The 20,127-nt window shown below is 42.9% G+C and overlaps 1 protein-coding gene across 5 annotated transcripts in view; it reads right to left on the bottom strand.

Annotated features, from left to right (window-relative positions):
- LOC143286166 (laminin subunit alpha-2-like) overlaps positions 1-12,194 on the bottom strand; it is a 39,538-nt gene extending 27,344 nt beyond the window's left edge. The window contains exons 1-2 of one of the 5 annotated variants that reach the window (XM_076593776.1): positions 12,105-12,194; positions 10,997-11,044 (exon numbers count right to left, since the gene is read on the bottom strand). The gene's annotated coding sequence lies outside the window, so the exon portion shown is untranslated. Of the gene's footprint in view, positions 1-10; positions 74-777; positions 959-7,530; positions 7,551-10,996; positions 11,045-11,177; positions 11,275-12,104 lie in introns of those variants that run through there. The other 4 variants (XM_076593778.1, XM_076593782.1, XM_076593775.1 and 1 more) reach the window with 4 other exon arrangements.
- Positions 12,195-20,127: the final 7,933 nt, after the last annotated feature.

Below are 20,127 nucleotides of genomic sequence, written 5' to 3'. Positions count from 1 at the left end.
TACACACTACCTTGGGCCTGACAGCCTGCCGTCCCGAGTTTTACCTTACCAAACCACGTATCTATCTATGCCTCTCCACGCCGCTCGGCAAACGCGACATTTAATACTCGCTCACTATACACACGCACGCGAACTTTTCACCTTTCACCAGTCTATCAAAAAAACCGCCCCACAAAACAAAACAAAAAACAAAACAAAAAAACAACAAAAAACCCCAACAAACCCCCCCCCCCCCCCCCCCCAAAAAAAAGAACAACGCACAATGCACAAACTGCACAGCCGCTTTTTCTTTCTTTCTTTTCTTATCTTATTTATTCTCCTTTTTTTTCATTTTTTTTTTCAACTACACTGCCGGGTTGACTTTCCTCCCAGTCTCTCTCTTTTTTTCTCTCTGTCTCTTTTCAATGTCTTTCACTTTTATTTCTTTCCGCCCTCCTTTCTCTCTTCCTCTTTTTAACAACCCACCCCCCTTCCCTCCCGCTCTCCCTCTTTATTTTCTTTATTATTTTTTTTAACCTTTCTCTCTGGAGTCAGTGCAGGCTATATCAGTTTACATACATCCACTTAGGCTTTTTTTTTTCAGTCCACCCATCCAATACAATTGCTTCGATGCCGCCGAACTTGTCACAGGAAAGTAGACCACGCACCACTAACTGTGAAGAAATTTTTCTACTTTTCTGAATGAGGGGGGCTGTTTTTCAATGACCGCTACAACAACGACAAAACAAATCGGCAGTTTAGCCGGCCGGCATCTCTCTCTGTCTTGTTACAACTCACCACGGGCGTTTCAGCAAGTGCAGTGATTTTGCAAGGAAACGACGAAAGGACCGAGCAGACTCGTAGTAGACTTGTCTTGTCTTTCCCGGCAGAGCACGGCGCGCAGTTGGCTTGAATGGAAAGGCTTGGTGGGTTGTAAAGTGGAGGAGGTTATGGTGTGTGGTGGTTGTGGATGGTGTGTGTGTGTGTGTGTGTGTGTTGTGAATGGAGAAAATGGGGCGGTAGAGTGGAGGAGGAAGGGGTAGGGAGGTGGAGAGGGTGGAGTTGGGGGGGGGGGGGGGGGGATTGAGAGGGGTGAGGTTGCGAGTGGTTGGTGGTGGCTGTGGTTGTGGTGGGAGAGAAAGGGGGGTGGGGTGGGGGTGGGGGCTGGAGGAGAGGGAACGTGTCAAGTTTTGTTATTGGTAGCAGGGGATGTGGTTGTGGTGGCATGGGGTGGTTGGCTTGCATGGGGTGGAGTGGGGTGGGTGTGGGAGGGAGGGTGTAGGTGGTGGGAGGGGATGGGAGTGCAGAGCGTCAGGGGCTAGGAGGTGGTGGAGAGGGTACCTCTCTTGTTTTATTATAACATAAAGGAAGGTATTGCAGTGGTTGGAAAGGGTGGCCGGTTAGTTGAAAAACAAGGTGAGTGGTGGGGTACATGGTGTGGTCAGTTACGACAGGGGGGGGGGGGTTAGAGAGTGGAGAAGGACAATGAGGGTGGGGCAATATCTTGGTGGAAGTGGTGGTGGTTGGGAGGGGTTTCTTGTTTTCTATCTAGGGGGTGGGGGGAGAGAAGGGGGGGACTGACAGTAGTTGTGGAAGTGAATGAGATGGTGGTCAGTTACAGGGGGGGGGGAGGGTGAGAGTTGAGGACGGGGACAATGAGGGGTGAGTTGCGGTGGTGTGTGGGGGTTGGGTTGGAGAGGAAAGTATCATCTACAGGGAGGTGGGAGGAGTAGAGAGGTGAGTGGTGTATGGTATGGAGGAGAGGGATACAGGAGGGGGGGGGTAGAGGAGTGACAATGAGGTGGTACGGTGGCTGGTGTGGAAAGGGGTGGGATGGAGAAGGAAGGTGTCTTCTTGTTTTAGTATCTACAGGGGAGGTGGACAGGGGTGGTTGGTGGTTGGTGGTGAACAGTGGAGTGGTGGGTATTGAGTGGTAGGAAAGAGTGGGCTTTGGGGGGGTGTAGAGAGTGGGAGAGGAGGGGACAATGTGGGGTGTGGGGTGTGAACGGCTGCTGGTGGTGGTGGTGGGGAGAGAGGGGGTGGAGTGGTGAGGGAAAAGCAGTGTCTTGTTGTTTTATTATTTATAAGGCGTGGTGGACAGGGTGGTTGGTGGTGGTGGTAGTGGGGGCGGTGGGGGGTGGGAGTGTGGGGAGATGTAGTAAATGAAGTAGGGGGGTGGGTGGGGGGGTTGGTAGAGTAAGGTGGTGGGAGTAGAAGTGAGGGGTGGGTGGAAGACACCTGACGGGTTGGGGTACAGGGGGTGGGGTGGTTGAGGGATTTGTTAGTTTGGTCTGGGGGTTGGGAGAGAACGTTTATCTATATATAAGGAGGTGCAAGGTAATGTGTGTGTGTGTGTGTGTGTGTGTTGGAGCTCATGTACGTTTATATGTATTTGACTGTACTTTCATATCTGTGAAACTGCATGTTTGGTGCATTTCTGTTATGCATGTGAGGGTGTATGTGTGAATGTGTGTCTTCATATTTTACATTTATTCGCTTATTTATCACCATTGTTGTCTTATTTATTTATTTATTTTTATTTATTTTATTATTATCATTTTATTAGTATTACTATTATTATTAATACTACCTTTTTCTATATTATAATTATTATTCATTTATTTATTTATTTTTGTAAGCTTATCTATCATTTATTCCCCCGTTTTTTTTTTTTTTTTTGTTTTTTTTTTCTCAAGGCCTGACTAAGCGCGTTGGGTTACGCTGCTGGTCAGGCATCTGCTTGGCAGATGTGGTGTAGCGTATATGGTTTGTCCGAACGCGGTGACGCCTCCTTGAGCTACTGAAACTGAAACTATATATATATATATTTTTATTTTTATTTTTATTTTTATTTTTTTAATATTGTTTTATTATCAGTAGGGGAGGTGTGGTGTGTGGTGGTGAGAAGGGGTGGTTAGCGGGTATTGGTGGTGCACGGTGGAGTGAGCTGTAGTGTAAAGTGGTGGGGAAGTAAAGGTGGAGTGGGGGGGAACAGGGAAGAGTATAATCATATGGGTGGATGGAGGGGTTAGTGGGTGGAAAGGGGGGGAACCTTTCTTGTTTACCTTATCAACTGGAGAGGTCAGAAGTGGTGTGTGGTGAAGAGAAGGGGGGTGATTAGCGGTTGGTGGTGGAGGAGGGAAGGTGGGAGAGGGAGGGTGGTAGAGCAAGGGGAACCGAAGGGTGGGTGGAGTGAAGATTTGGGCTGGTGGGGGTGGGGGGGGGGGGGGGGGGGTGGGGAGGCAGTGAAGGGTACAGAGGTGCGGGTGAGAGCAGTGGGTGGAGAGAACGGAGTTTGGTTAGTTTCAGTTTCACTTTCTCAAGGAGGCGTCACTGCGTTCGGACAAATCCATACACGCTACACCACATCTGTTGAGCAGATGCCTGACCAGCAGCATAACCCAACGCGCTTAGTCAGGCCTTGAGTGCATGCTTACATATTTGTGTACCTATGAAAGTGGATTTCATTTTACGTAATTTCGCCAGAGGACAACACTCTCGTTGCCATGGGTTCTTTTTCAGTGCGCCAAGTGCGTGCTGCACACGGGACCTCGGTTTATCGTCTCATCCGAAAGACTAGACGCTCAGTTTGATTTTCCAGTCAAACTTAGGAGAAAGGGCGAGAGCGGGATTCGAACCCACACCCTCACGGACTCTCTGTATTGGCAGCTGAGCGTCTTAACCATTCTGCCACCTTCCTCCTTAATTAACTATAAGTAGGGGAAGTATGTGGTGTGGGTGGAGATGTGGTGTAGTTAGTGGTGGTGAGGGTGGCAAAATGAGGGGGGGGGGGGAGCGGAGTGTGTGGCTGAAGGGGTAGGCAGCTTGGGGGGGGAGGGGAGGGGAACAATAGAGGGTAGAGGTGAGGGTCACGGACATAACTAGAACGTACTCCGCTATTTATAAGTTCGTGGGTAAGGGGTGCGTAGGTGCAGTGAGGGTGGAGAAGGACCATGCCTTGTTGTTTTATTATTAGTTGGGGAGGTAATGGTGTGTGGTGGTGTGAAACGAAGGCTGGTGGTTGTATACTGGTGGGAAGAGTGGTAGAGTAAGGGGGTGCGGGGGAGGGAGGGGAGGTGAGGTGCGGGGGGGGGGTGGGGGGGTGAGGGGTGAGTGGTTTGGGAGAGGAAGGGGGGGGGGGGAGGGAGGGCAATGAAGGAGTGGGGTAAGGGTGGTAGGATAAGGGTGGTGAGGGGTGTGGAAGGAACATGACTTGTTGTTTTATCATGCTGGGAGCGTCCTGTGACAGATCAGATTATTATCTGCTTTACTTGTCTCAGTGCCCTACTCGGGCCAAAGCTGTCGCGGCAACTTGCGCGTGCGCGCGTGTGTGCGTGTGTGTACGTGCGTGCCAGTCATGAATTGAGTTGGTGTACGACTTGGCAATCAGCCAGTGTTAAATAACACAGGTGCAATAAGTCATCAGGCAAACCCATTTCAAGTGGTCTTGGGTTTGAATACGTACTTCCTACTATCATTTCCATTAACCCATTTGATAGAAAGTCCTTTATATAATGTTATATATGACAAATTATACTAGTCTTTTGAATTTCTCTGTCTGTGGACTTAGGCAATAATCAGTGAATCCCGACGTTTTTTTATTTTTTTTATTTTGATTTAAAATACAAAGTTCTCTGACTTCACGTGGTGTGACTGAATCGTGTATGTGATGGTCATTTATGGTGCTGGCGACCTACTTTACCGGCAGTTTTCGTGCACAGCTGAAACGATATTACCATTTCTAAATGTTGTAACCCATTTTCCGGCAGTGTTCGTTGTGTTTATACTTTATTTAGAGGGTTATTGACTCACTTGTGTAAACAAAGTGAGTCTATGTTTTAACCCGGTGTTCGGTTCTCTCTCTCTCTCTCTCTCTCTCTCTCTCTCTCTCTGTCTGTGTGTCCGTGGTAAACTTTAGCATTGCCATTTTCTCTGCAAATACTTTGTCAGTTGACACCAAATTTGGCATAAAAATAGGAAAAATTCAGTTCTTTCCAGTCATCTTGTTTAAAACAATATTGCACCTCTGGGATGGGCACAAAAAAATTAAAAAAAGAAGCCAAATTATATGCAAACTGAATTTAATGTTATATTTATTTATTTATTTTTATTCCCTAAACTTGGCATTTTGATCTGATATTCTGACACAACAACAAGTGCAGTCATTTTATCATTTTTTGTTCAAACAGGAACTTCTTTTGCTAAGCATGGAAGTTATATTTATTTTGCATGTCTTTGGTGCAGATAGTAAAAAAGGGAAATTAATATGTAATTAATGCTAGGGGGCTTAATTTGCTTTAAACTGATCTTTCTCATCCTAAACATTACATTTTGAAATTATACTCAATACATAAAAAGCTTGTTTTACTCTCAGTGTACAGGGCTTTCACTATGTTCATTCGCCCAAGTGGTCTTTTTCGGAAAATACGTGTGTTTTCGGAAAATATGTGGTTACTAACTATAGTAGTATTCTCTCTCTCTCTTTTAACATTGAAAATGCGGTTACCAATAGTAGCCTACTTCTCTACAGTACTACAAATGTTTCATAGCTTCTATCACAGCAGGCAAAATATGAGTCCATAGGCTGGCATACTTTATGACGGCAAGTGCTATTGAAGGACCAAAGGACCAAGTGATTGTTACATAAATTTTGGGCTCTGTGGGAACAGTAATCCAATCGGTCGTGTCAGGCTGTAACTGGCCAGCAAAGGACAAAATCCCCGTAACCAAAATTATTGCCGGGTGAACAAAGTTCATTCCCATTCAGTTCAGCAAAGACACCCCCTTTCCTTTAGGAAATAAAAACTGACATATGGAAAACGTGGGGTGGTCGACAGTTCATTGACTTGACCACCGCTTCCTCCAACAGCGCTACCGTCGCTAACGTCTACGTAACTCAACAGTTATTCATGAGTTTTTTTTGTTTTTTTGTTTTTTTTTTGAAAAAAAAAAAAAATGATGATGATGATAATGACGATAATAATGATAATAATAATAATAATTATTATTATTATGATTCATTTATTTGTTTTAAAATTTAACATAGCCTACATTACTAAACAGTTATTCATGAGGGTTTTTTTTTTTTTTTTTTTCAAACATCCTCATATGAAAACCGAGTTACAGAAGTTCGAGCTCTTTCCTCAGCTCTCCCCTTGAGGGGTGTGTGTGTGTGTGTGTGTGTGTGTGTGTGTGTGTGTGTACATATGTGTGTGTGTGTGTGTGTGTGTGTGTGTGTGTGTGTGTAAACATGATTATGAGCAGAGTTTGTTTCACATAAGCTCACACTTATTATACAGGTCCTATTACTGCCACGCGCGTGTGTTTTGTCGTAGTATTATTTTATCGCCGGCCGAAACCGGCAATGAACCAGTCATCGTGTCAACTGCGTAATTGACAGTTTTTCTGTTCTTTTGGCGTGTTGGTTTCGGCTCTTTAATTGGCTTGTTTGATTAAAAAGATAATAATAAAAAATAAAGATAACAAGAGAGGCAAGGCCTTCATGACTCACTTGTGCTACACTTAAAAGAAAAATCCAAGCTTTTTATGTATTGAGTATAATTTCAAAATGTAATGTTTAAGATGAGAAAGATCAGTTTAAAACAAATTAAGTCCCCTAGCATTAATTACAGATTAATTTCCCTTTTTTACTATCTGCACCAAAGACATGCAAAATAAATAAAACTTCCATGCTTAGCAAAAGAAGTTCCTGTTTGAACAAAAAAATGATAATAATGACTGCTCTTGTTGTTGGGTCAGAATATCAGATCAAAGTGCCAAGTTTAGAGAACACAAAAAATATAAATATAACAGTAAATGCAGTTTGCATATAATTAGGCTTCATTATTTATTTTTTTGTGCCCATGCCATAGGGGCAATATTGTTTTAAACAAGATGACTGGAAAGAACTGAATTTTCCTATTTTTATGCCTAATTTGGTGTCAACTGACAAAGTATTTGCAGAGAAAATGTCAATGTTAAAGTTTACCACGGACACACAGACACAGACAGACAGACAGACAGACACACACACACACACACACACACATACACACAGCCAACCGAACACCGGGTTAAAACATAGACTCACTTTGTTTACACAAGTGAGTCAAAAAAGTTGGTGTCAACGGTTTTCTGCCAATGAAACAAGTCTGACGCCAGATTCAAAACACACTTTACGAACACGAACTCAATAAGTGTCCTTATTTGAACAGAAATGGCAGCACTTAAAACAAACACACACCTGCTTCCACTTTAAATTGCTTATCTCTCACCAACATAAAAATATTCAGATGCTGCAAAAAAACAAACAAACAAACACCCCCCCCCAACCCCCCCTCCCCCCCCCAAAAAAAACACAACAACCCAAAAAACAAAACAAAACAAAACAAAAAAGAAACAAAAATCCTGTTGTACAATCTCGTACTTCAGCATCCATCCCAACGGCAACTTTGACGCATTCTAACAGACATCAAACCAGACAGACAGACAGGCAGGCAGGCAGGCAGATAGATAGATATATAGATAGATAAATAGCATGAACTGACTTACCTTGTAATTAAATATAAGACATATACATCACACGAAAGCACTAAAAAGATAAATGATGAACCGACACTTGTGTCAAACTCGGACAGTCATGTTTTATATTACTCATGGCGTATTATGTAATGGTTCGTTACAGCTTTAACGTCACCACTGGTCTAAACGGAGATGTGTACACACATAACTAAGCTTACAACACAGGAAGATGATTACACGGGGACTTAACTTGAATTGAAATATGGAGTCAGTGAAATAATCTCATCAAGGAGTCAAAACGATAGAAAGGCCGTCACAGTCTCTAACCAGGTTAAGCTAACTAAGGTCACACCATCGCCGGAAATGAATAAATAAAATGGCACGCCGAGATAAGGAAAACCTCAGGACAAACGCCTGTTTTGTATCCTGTGTTTTAACGACACTTTCCATTAGTAGATGTTGTAACGTATTTTTCAGAAGTTTTTGATTCAGTTTTAAGAGTGATTGTACTTAATTTCGATATAGATTCAGTTGCTGCTCTGATGCGCAACCGTCTTGCCTGGTAAAAAAAAAAAAAAATCGCCTGCATTCAGTTTGTACCAGTCAGAGAGACCTCTTTCCCTCTGTGCACCCCCCTCCAAACCATGCAGCATAAACAACAACAACCTCTTAATTGGGCCCTTCGCTCCCAGTGGAGCATATGCCATTGACGTTCTCCACCGTACTCGACTCTGGGCTATCCTTTCTGCATCCATCCAGCTGGATTACAGACTCTGTAGCTCTGCTTCAGTGTCCCGCCTCCAGCTGTTCTTGGGCCGTCCTCTCTTCCTTCTCACCTGAGGGTTCCAGGCCAGGGCCTGGCGTGCAGTGCTGGATGGCGATGTCCTCAAGGTATGGCTAGTCCATCCCCACTTTCTTCTCAGGATCTGTTTCTCTGCTGGTTCCTGTCCCACTCTTTGTCACAGTTCCTCGTTTCTAATTTTATCTGACCAACGGAGCTTAAAAAATGAGCCTCAGACAACTGTTGATAAAGGTCTGGATTTTCTGTAGCATCTTTTTGGTCATTCTCCAAGTCTCTGATCCATAGAGAAGGATGAACTGGAATTGAAGATGCGTATTTTTGTTGCTGTGATTTCTTTGGAGGACCAGAATGATGTTCTTGAGGGTGATGAAGGCTGCTCTAGCTTTGCCTACTATGGAAGTGACATCTTTGTCAGTGTCGCCCTGTTTGTCAGCAATGTTGCCGAGATAGCTGAAAGAGTCATTCATGTATCGGCTCACCACCTGCAGTGACTGGGGTTGTTGGCAGATATGTTGATCTTCTTCAGGTTAGTCTTGTTGCTGTTTATTTTCAGGCCGACCCTGCGGGATGTAGTTTCCAGCTTGGTTGTCTTGTCCAACAACAACAACATGGCGGCTTGAGTCGACAAGTGTCTGTTCGTGTTCAAGTTCTTGATATGGATCGTTTCGCGTCATTTTTTTTTAAAAATGCCTACTTCTTCATTACAAGGGTGGTTTGCATGCTGCACGTCATTTTTCAAACACATGCATTACAAAACGCACACCAATTTCCGTTTAAATAAGTCCCTGAATTTTAGGATACTGAAATAGGAAATTCAGTATCAGTACGTGGTAATATTTACTTTGGAAAGAAGAGCAAGTAGAATCACTCTGGGCAAGCTGACATACACAATGACTGGACTGCCATATAGTTGTGGTACAAGCGTTTTTTGCTACAAACGAACTCCCTACATTTGCCGATCTCGTTTCTTGGTCCAGAAGTTCACAGATGTTGTTAACTGGATTGCTATGGCTAACGATTAAATCTCAACAATAGTAAAATGGCATTTAGAAAAATGGTAGTTAGAAAAATAGACAGACTGACAGACCGACTGACAGACCCACCGACAAACAGGCAGATAGATAGATAGATACGGGCTTTGGGTGACAAGGCGAAAAATAAACACAGCGAGGCAATAATCACAAAGCCACACCATATATACTCACGCGTGTGCGTGTGTGTGTAAGTGTGACTCGACTCGACTCGACTTCATTTATTGTCATAAAATCCCGAAGGATAAATAGACACAACAAAGAACAAAAGGAACAAAGAAATAAACGGTCGTCTAATACGCATGCAATGAAATACATAGTTGGCGAGTGTTTTTTGACAGTCATCGCAGTTGAATAAATCACTTGGATTTAGGATATTGTTTTGTATTTTTCTTGTGATCACATTTGATTGATGATCATACTTCTGTACAGTTGTAATTAGATGGTTTCGCAAATTATGAAATAAGATATACGTATCTAAGAAATGTAATTCATCTTGAACAACTTCACATATATCGCATAACCTCTCTTCTCTGGCAATGTTTGCATACCTTCCTCGTTCGATATTTAAATAATGTGCGCCTATTCTGAGTTGACAAAGAGCTTGTTTGTGAGCAGGACCGATTTTATCAGTTAGATAATTCTCAATTTGATAATCATTTCTTTTAATTTTGTTGTAGAAATCTAATCTGTTGTATTCAGTTTTTCTCTGTTTCTAGAATTGTATATATCTATTTCTTAGTTGTTGACGTAATGTGAATTTAAGTCTGCTGTTACTAAATGTCGACTGATTATTCCAAACATGACCTAATCCTACATTGTAAAGAATATTCTTTACAAATCGTATCCAGGGGTTTTCAACTGTGTCTGGTTGGTTCATCATTGATATATAGACCTTTTTGATATGGCTATCATCATCTGCATGCAGAATATGAGTTCAGTGGCCAAGAACTCTGCATGCAATATGAATTCCAATTGGAAATCTGCCCAGTTCTGCTTAGAGTTGGCAGATTCATTGTTTTAGAATGTATCCCTAGAAGCAGTTTGCAAAATTTTATATGCATTTGTTCATGTGAATGTTTCGAATAAATACATTTTCTAGAGAAATCTGTCATTCCCGCATTGAATGAACTGGTAGTTTTAGTTTCAGCCCATGGGAACCAAATGTCGGATCCATATGATAATATAGGTAAAACAAACGAACCAAAAGCTGCAGTACAGAATCCAAACGAATATGTTGCTTTTTAACGATTCGTCGGAGGAAATCTGCTGCTTTAGCTGTCTGTTTGGTTATGTGCTCTTAGGCGTAAGAGATGTTCCAGTTTTGTGAAATAATATACCCAACTACTTGTATTGATCAGTTGTCTGAATTATATCATTGCCTATTGTGAAAATAACAGGCACTTTAGGATCGATGTGTGTGAAAACTGTTACTTTAATTTTGTCTATGTTAATTTTTATATCCCAGTTTTCACAATATAGATTGAGTTTATCAGTTTCCTTTGCAATCCTATCTTTGTCGTGGACAAAATGACTAGGTCATCAGCATGTGCATATAGTAAGCACGAATATGTGTGTGTGTGTGTGTGTGTGTGTGTGTGTATCAGCCAGCGGGTCATTCATTTAACAAACAAACAAAAACAAACAAGAAAGAAAGACTCACCTAGTTGTTGCAACAGCTTACAACAGCAGGTGCCCCAAGCGTATCAATCTGAAACCGCGTGTGGCCAGTGTTAAAATAGTACACGCTCTCAATGAACCTCACCACAAGTAAAACACACACACACACACATACACACACATGCACACACACACACAAGACCTTTATCAGTAGTGGTTCTCACATTGTGGTGGTGGTGGTTCTTGTCATTCATTCGTACAGCAGCACACTGACTCTTTTTCTTCACTGGCTTTAGTTTTATGATTTGGTTTCTGTGGCCCCGAGCGTACAGTAGCGCATATCCGGCGATTGAAAAAGTGGTCATATGCGGGCCCACGTACACTGAACATAGTAATATATAATGTGCACTGCACGCTGTCTCTGTATCTTTCTGTGTGTGTGTGTGTGTGTGTGTGTGTGTGTGTGTGTGTGTGTGTTTCTCTCTCTCTCTCTTAGTGCGCGTGCACAGAAGTAATTGAGAGAGAGAGAGAGAGAGACAGACAGACAGACAGACAGACAGATGGTGACTCATGAATTAAAAATGGCATACGATGTGTGCACATACACTAAAATGCATAAGGAAGCACACACACATACATGCACATGCACAAACCCTTACACTGATAAACACACGCACACACACACACACACACACACAAACACACACACACTACTGACACACATATACGCGCGTGCGCACGCGCGCTCGGCGCACAGCACTCGTGGAGAGAGATGACTAATACCCGATTAAACAACGTCAAAAGATGCAAAAGCATAAGACTTATTTTTACTGTCTCTCAAGAAAACGGTACTCCAAAGCAAACAACAACTGAAAAAAAAAATCAAAGCTCGAAAAGTCATGAATGAGAAAGAACCAGCGAGCAAGAGAATGGGACTGAGATTGAGTGAGGACACACACATGCACAGACACAGACACAGACACAGACACACACACACACACACACACACAGACACAGACAGACAGACAGACAGACAGACACACACACACACACACACACACACACACACACACACACACACACACACACACCCAACAAAAACCCGAACAAAACAACCAAACCAAAAATCGTCAATGACAGGAACATCTCACCCTGTGACGTACAAGACCTTTATCAGTAGTGGTTCTCACATTGTGGTGGTGGTTCTTGTCATTCATTCGTACAGCAGCACACTGACTCTTTTTCTTCACTGGCTTTAGTTTTATGATTTGGTTTCTGTGGCCCCGAGCGTACAGTAGCGCATATCCGGCGATTGAAAAAGTGGTCATATGCAGGCCGACGTACCCTGAACATAGTAATATATGATGTGCACTGCACGCTGTCTCAGAATCTTTCTCTGTCTCTGTGAAGTGTCTCTCTCTTAGTGTCACGCGCGCGCGCGTACACAGAAGTAATTGAGAGAGAGAGAGAGAGAGAGAGAGAGAGAGAGAGACAGACAGACAGACAGACAGATGGTGACTCATGAATTAAAAATTGCATACGATGTGTGCACATACACTAAAATACACAAGGAAGCACACACACATACATGCATACACACAAACCCTTACACTGACAAACATACACACACAAACCCTTACACTGACAAACACACACACAAACCCTTACACTGACAAACACACACACACACACACACAAACATGCAAAAACACACACACACACACACTCACAAACACACACACACACAAACAAACACACACACACACACATACGCACGTGCGCACGCGCGCTCAGCGCACAGCACTCATAGAGAGCCGAGATGACTAATACCCGTTTAAACAACGTCAAAAGATGCAAAAGCATAAGAGTTATTTTTTACTGTCTCTCAAAAAACAGAACCCCAAAGCAAACAAAAACTGAAAACAAGATAAAAGTCAAAGCCCGAAAAGTCATGAATGAGTAAAGAACGAGACTGAGATTGAGGACACACACAGAAACACAAACACGCACAGACAGACACAGACAGACACAGACACACACACACACACACACACACACACACACACACACACACACACACAGACTCTGTGTTCATATGCGGGCCCACGTACACTGGACATAGTAATAATGTGCACCGAACGCTCTCTCTCTCTCTCTCTCTCTCTCTCTCTCTCTGTGTGTGTGTGTGTGTCTTAGTGTTACGCGCGCGCGCGCCCACAGAAGTAATTGGGAGAGAGAGAGAGAGAGAGAGAGAGAGGGAGAGAGAGAGAGAGAGAGAGAGAGAGAGAGAGACAGACAGACAGACAGACAGACAGACAGATGGTGACTCATGAATCAAAAATTGCATACGATGTGTGCACATATACTAAAATGCATAAGGAAGCACACACACACATACATGCACACACACAAGCCCTTACACTGACAAACACACAGACACACACACACACACACATGCGCACGCACGTGCACAGCGCGCAGAACTCATAGAGAGAGATGACTAATACCCGTTTAAAAAATGTCAAAAGATGAAAAAGCATAGAAGTTATTTTTTCGGTCTCTACAAAAAAACAGTACACAAAAGCTACAACAGCCGAAAACAAGATAAAGAAAAAAAAAATCAAAGTTCGAAAAGTTCTGAATGAGAAAGATCGAGAGAGCCGAGCGAGAGAACGGGACTGAGATTGAGGACACACACACACACACACACACACACACACACACACACACACACACACACACACACACACACACACACACACACACACACACACACACACACACACACACACTCACACACACACACAGACACACACACACACACACACACACACACACACACACACACACACACACACTCACACACACACACACACACAGATACACACACACACAGACACACACAACTTCCCACTACCCTTCCCTTCACACATCCCCACTCGTACATGTACACACACACACACACACACACACACACACACACACAGAGACAAACACAGAGACAAACAAACACACACACACACACACACACACACACACACACACACACACAGATAGAGTCGCGTGCGCAAAGTACTTCAAAAGCAATGCGTAGCCTGAGTCATCCATCCTATCTTGTGAATGAGATTGATCGGAACACACCCGTATGCACGCCCACACATCGTCTTTAAAAAAAAATTAAAAAAAAAAAGAAAAAGAAAAAGAGAAGAAAAAACCAAATACATCGACCCGAAGAAAGGGCAATGCAGATTTGCGGGACAGCAAAGAAAAGGAAAGGAGGTGGGTGTGTATGGTTGTTTTAACAGGTCGTTAACATACATGCTCAAGAAACCAAAAGGTCCCATGTTCGTTTGACGTTAGAATATAGAGCGAGGCTTCTTTCTCTATCTGTCTGTCTGTCTGTCTTTGTCTGTGTGTGTGTGTGTGTGTGTGTGTGTGTGTGTGTGTGTGTGTGTGTCTGCCACTCTCTCTCTCTCGGTCTGTCTCTCTGTCTGTCTGTCTGTCTCTCTCTGCCACTCTCTCCCCCCCTCCCCTCTCTCTCTGTATGTCTTTCTATCCGTGTCTCATTCTCTCGTCTTCTCTCCCCCTCCTCCTCCACAATCTCCTCTTGTTCGTATTTCTTCATGGTATTTCTAAATCCTTTTTTTTTTTTTTTTGTCTATCATTATTTTGTTTGTGTAAGTAAACATCGATACAAAAACTGTCGAACCACAGTCTTTCTCTGTCTGTCTCTGTCTCTCTGACACACACAGAGAAGACTTAACCCTTTCACGGCCAAGCTCGCATTTATGCACAGGCGAGGTAGAGGACCCATGTCATTGAAAGGTGACCAGATCATTGGTCTGTTATCCATGAACCTACTGCTCTTAATGTTCGGTGGTAGGACAGGTCATATTTTCTATACATCGCAGGGAGAATCCCCAGCTATTCTCAGACACTGTCTTTTCTGTGTTTATAGCACAAGGGAATTTTGTACTCTAAATTGACTGGTGGTGAAAGGGTTAAAACGTTCAAGGCATTGACCACTCCGTAGAACAGATATCAAAGACTGTGGCCATTTCGTAGGACAGAAACTTAAGGCTCCATAGGACTGAAGTCCACGGCCATTTACCCACTCCATACTACAGAAGTCCAAGGCTCTGATGGCAACTCCATAGTAAAAAGAAGTTCAAGGTTTTGTTATTTATTTATCTATTTATCTATTTTATTTTTATCATTATTATTTATTTATTTATTAATTTATTTACTTATCTTAAAATTATATTATTATTATTTCTTTCTATATTTATTTATTTATTTTATTTTATTTTATTTTTTTCTCAAGGCCTGACAAAGCGCGTTGGGTTACGCTGCTGGTCAGGCATCTGCTTGGCAGATGTGGGTGTAGCGTATATGGATTTGTCCGAACGCAGTGACGCCTCCTTGAGCTACTGAAAGTGAAACTGAAACTCAAGGTTTTGTCCACACCACAGTTCACAAGTCCAAGGCTTTGTCCTCTTCACATTTGTATTTGTATTTGTATTTACCACAACAGATTTCTGTGTGTGAAATTCGGGCTGCTCTCCCCAGGGAGAGAGTGTCGCTACACTACAGCTCCACCCATTTTTTTGGGGGGGGTATTTTTTCCTGCGCGCAGTTTTATTTGTTTTTCCTATCGAAGTGGATTTTTCTACAGAATTTTGCCAGGAACAGCCCTTTTGTTGCCGTGGGTTCTTTTACGTGCGCCATGTGCATGCTGCACACGGGACCTCGGTTTATCGTCTCATCCGAATGACTAGCGTCCAGACCACCACTCAAGGTCTAGTGGAGGGGGAGAAAATATCGGCGGCTGAGTCGTGATTCGAACCAGCACGCGCTCAGATTCTCTCGCTTCCTAGGCGGACGCGTTACCTCTAGGCCATCACTCCACTGACTAAAAGTCCTAAGCTCTGGCCATTCCATAATTATGACACAAATCCAAGGCTCTGACCATTTAACAGAACAGAAGCCCAAGGCTATGACCACTCGATAGAATGGAAGCCCAAGCATTTGATCACCGTGGAGGACAGGACCAAGGCTTTTACAAACTCTCCAAGACAGACACCAGCCTGTAGGGCATAGGTCAAAGGCTTTGACACTCTATAAGACAGACGTTCAAGGCTCTGGCAACTCTGTAGAACAGAAGTCAAGGCTTTGACACTCTGTATGAGTCAGAAGTCCAAGGCTTTAACAACTCTGTTGAACAGAAGTCCAAGGCTCTAGGACAGACGTCCGAGGCTTTGGCAACTATGACAGAAGTCCAAGGCTTTGACACCTCTATAGGACAGAAGTCCAAGGCTTTGACACCTCTATAGGACAGAAGTCCAAGGCTTTGACACTTTATGGGCCAAGGCTTTGACAACTCTACAGGTCAGGATTCAAGGCTTTGACACTTTATGGGCCAGAAGTCCAAGGCTTTGACACTTTATGGGCCAGAAGTCCAAGGCTTTGACAACTCTACAGGTCAGGATTCCAAGGCTTTGACACTTTATGGGCCAGAAGTCCAAGGCTTTGACAACTCTACAGGTCAGGATTCCAAGGCTTTGACACTTTATGGGCCAGAAGTCCAAGGCTTTGACAATTCTGCAGGACATAACTCTAAGGCTTTGAACATTTCGAAGGACAGAAGATCAAGGCTTTGAATAACCATTCCAGTTGACAAAAGATGACCCGATGGCCGAATCCAAACACTCCTATCTCCCAACAATGCAACAGGGTGTTGAGATCGACCAGTTTACCCGTGTATCAGTCCTTTGCTTTTCTGCCTACATTCGCTATTTCTTTCTCTTTCTGTCTCTCCTGCATTCCAAACTCTCTGTCTCTGTATCTGTCTGTGTTTGTCTATCTCTATCTGTCTGTCTGCCCCCCGCCCTCTCTCTTTCTCTCTCTGACTCTGGAAACTTATTCCAAAAACGTCTTATGAGTATCCATGTTTTTTTTGTTTTTTTTAAGACTCTGTTTATTGATGGCATATCCTGATGATGGTATTATGCGTAACTTGGCATGGTATCTATATAGAGCTTATAAGTTTATAGAGACGGTATTGTCTTCATTTCTTTAAGTTACTAGGATGCAAAACCAATAGTGCAGACGCTAACAGTTATAGTGACATTTGCAAAATCTGTTATCGCCCCTTGTTCATATGGGGCTGTGGCCTTAAATGAATAAATAATCTGAATCTGAATCTCTCTCTCTCTCTCTCTCTCTCTCTCTCTCTGTATCGCTGCAGAGAAGCGGCAAAGGAATGAAATATAATCAAATTTGTCTTTAACTGTGCGGTGCATGGCGAGTTGAGAATGAAATAAAAATAACATTCCTGCAACATATTATTATAGCAGACTTTCCCAACTCAGACTGAGAGTTACTCATGTCAACAAAACATGAAGACATAGTCGAAACGACTGCGATGTACCTTTACACAATAATACAAACGGCTTAATCTATTGCTGCAATGTTAACAAAAGCAAGTACATTCTGAACACATAGCCATTTGATCTAAAGTTGTCTTGGTTTAGATAAGCGATTCACACTGTCCTTGCTTATGTTGTGTAAGACGAACTTACCCCCTTCAAATGGGGTTGCTGTCTCTCTCTGAAGAAACCATTAATATCTCGATCACTCTCTACCTCTCTTTGAGTCTTTCTCTCTGTCTCTATCTTCTATTCAAACGATACTGAAGTGTGAATCGTACAACTGAGACATCGACACCATCTCTAATAGTGTCGATGTCTCATTTGTACGATTCACACTTCAGTATCATTTGACGTGACCGTTTATTACGTATGTATACCATTCTGACATGGCTGTAACATGCCTTGTGTGTCTATGTACCCCCCACCCCCCGAACCCCCTACATGTTGGGCTGAGGCGTGATAATGAATGAATGAATCGCATTCGCATTTTGTGTGTGTGTGTGTGTGTGTGTGTGTGTGTGTGTGTGTGTGTGTGTGTGTGTGTGTGTGTGTGTGTCTCTCTCTCTCTCTGTCTGTCTGTCTGTCTCTCTCTTTCTGTATGTTCTTCGTGTTTATCTATTTGTCCGTCGTTCTATCTTGTGCACACGGAAATCGGAAAGGACCAAGTCTTGGCGGCATTGAGTACCACCACCCTGTCTTGCGCAAGCCACTTTTCTCAGTCGGGGCGTTAATGATTTCCCATATCCGCTGTTCTTACACATACTGACAGTCGAGTCACAGACTTCCACTCCACCCCTCCATCCAGTCCCCACCCCCTCAACCCCACCACCACTGTCATCCCCACCCGCTCACCATCCGCACATACTGCATTATCATCATCACCATCACCATCATCATCATCATCATCATCACCATCGCTACACAAGCACGCATGTTGGTCATCAAAGTTTTCGCCTGTTGGTTTGGTCGGAAAGGGTACTTTTATCGAAAATGGATGCCTGTCTTATGGTGGTGTTTATCAACATTATTTTGCGTTTTGAATAAGCCCACACGTTGTTAAAAGTTTCACCCACATGAAGAATTTGTCCAAAAACAAGGTATGTCAGTCTGTAACTTGAAGAAGCCAAATGTTGAACGCGTCTTTATCTTAAAAAAAAAGTCTTTAAAACAAAAATGAAAAAAATCTATACTATAGTCCACCCGACCACACATGACCATATTGGGGCTGAAAAACAACACCAACAAAAAAAAAAGCAAATTAACATCGACCCTGTAGAACCTGAAAAAAAAAAAGGAAAAGAAAATTAGGCATAAGTACAGTCTTGTTAATGTAATTAAACCTAGAACATGGTTCTGCCATTGTCCATTCAATCAAATTTTCTCGCTGAAGAAGAACTACACAATTTACATGAACCCCCGCCCCCACAACCTCTCTCCCCAAGACAATAATAACAACAACAACAAACACCACACACACACACACACACACACACACACACACACACACACACGAAAACATGCCAATGGGGCCACACCACACGTCACGAAGCGCTAGAAAACAACAACAATATAACACAGCATAATCCCCCCGTTATCAAGTCCCGAAAAAAATATTCAAAACTTTCTAGAAAAAAAAGCAAAAATAATTACGTTGGTGGATGGATGGACCAACAAGACAGAAGACAAGAACAGAAGAAACAATAGAAAAAAAAAAGAAAGAAGAAAAAAAAAGAAGAAGCAAAAAATAAAGACGGCAAATAGAAATGAGGAAATTTCTAGCACAGAATTTCCATAGGGTGTATTGTATTGTATTGTATTGTATTGTATTGTGTCACTTTTTTTTTGTAACAACATAGTTTTCTGTGTTATTTTCGTTTCGGACTGTTCTCCCAGGGGATAGCGCTTCGCCACAATGCAGCGCCACCCATTATTGGATCCTTTTATTTCCCGTCTGCTATTGTATATGTTTTACTACTTTTTATATAGTTTTTCTAATATTATTATTATTATTTTAATGCAGCACTTTGTCAGGGAGAACTGGTATTCTTCCTACAACAGTGAAACGCCACTCACTTTTTCCTGCATGCAAGGGTATGTGTTTCACAATCACTGAGGATTTTATTATTTTTTTCTACTTCAGAATCTTGCCAGGGATTTAACCCTTTTCTTGCCGTGGGTTCCTTTACGTGTGCTAAATGCATGCTCACCACACACGCGACCTCTCTTTACCGTCTCATTCGGGATAACTGACGTCCAGACCACCAGTCTAAGGTCTGGTGGAGGGGGAGAAACGTCTGGGGAGTGTGAGGTTCGATCCTGTACCCTCAGATTCTCTTGTTTCCTACGCGGATGCCTTTACCATTAGACCACCAAGTCCACACGTCTCGCTCTGTGCGTGTGAATCGATGGAGGAGATTAAACAGGTTTCGACTTTCTGGGCAAAAAGAAAGAGACAGAGACCGCCTTTGTCCAGATATGTTTTACATTGAAAAAGAAGATGACGAAGAAGAAAATGAAGAACAACACACACACACACACACACACACACACACACACACACACACACACACACACACACACACAAACACACACACACACACACACACACACACACACACACACACACACACACACACCACATCAACACAACTGACCCAGTTCTGTAAATTTCTCTCTCTCTCTCTCTCTCTCTCTCTCTCTCTCTCTCTCTCTCGCTTTCGACACTGTGATTAGAAATATATTA

This window comes from Babylonia areolata, chromosome 9 (assembly GCF_041734735.1).
Source record: "Babylonia areolata isolate BAREFJ2019XMU chromosome 9, ASM4173473v1, whole genome shotgun sequence".
In the NCBI taxonomy this organism is placed as follows: domain Eukaryota; kingdom Metazoa; phylum Mollusca; class Gastropoda; order Neogastropoda; family Buccinidae; genus Babylonia; species Babylonia areolata.
The sequence above is the reverse complement of the archived record's forward strand: the minus strand, read 5'-3'. Positions and strand labels throughout refer to the sequence as shown.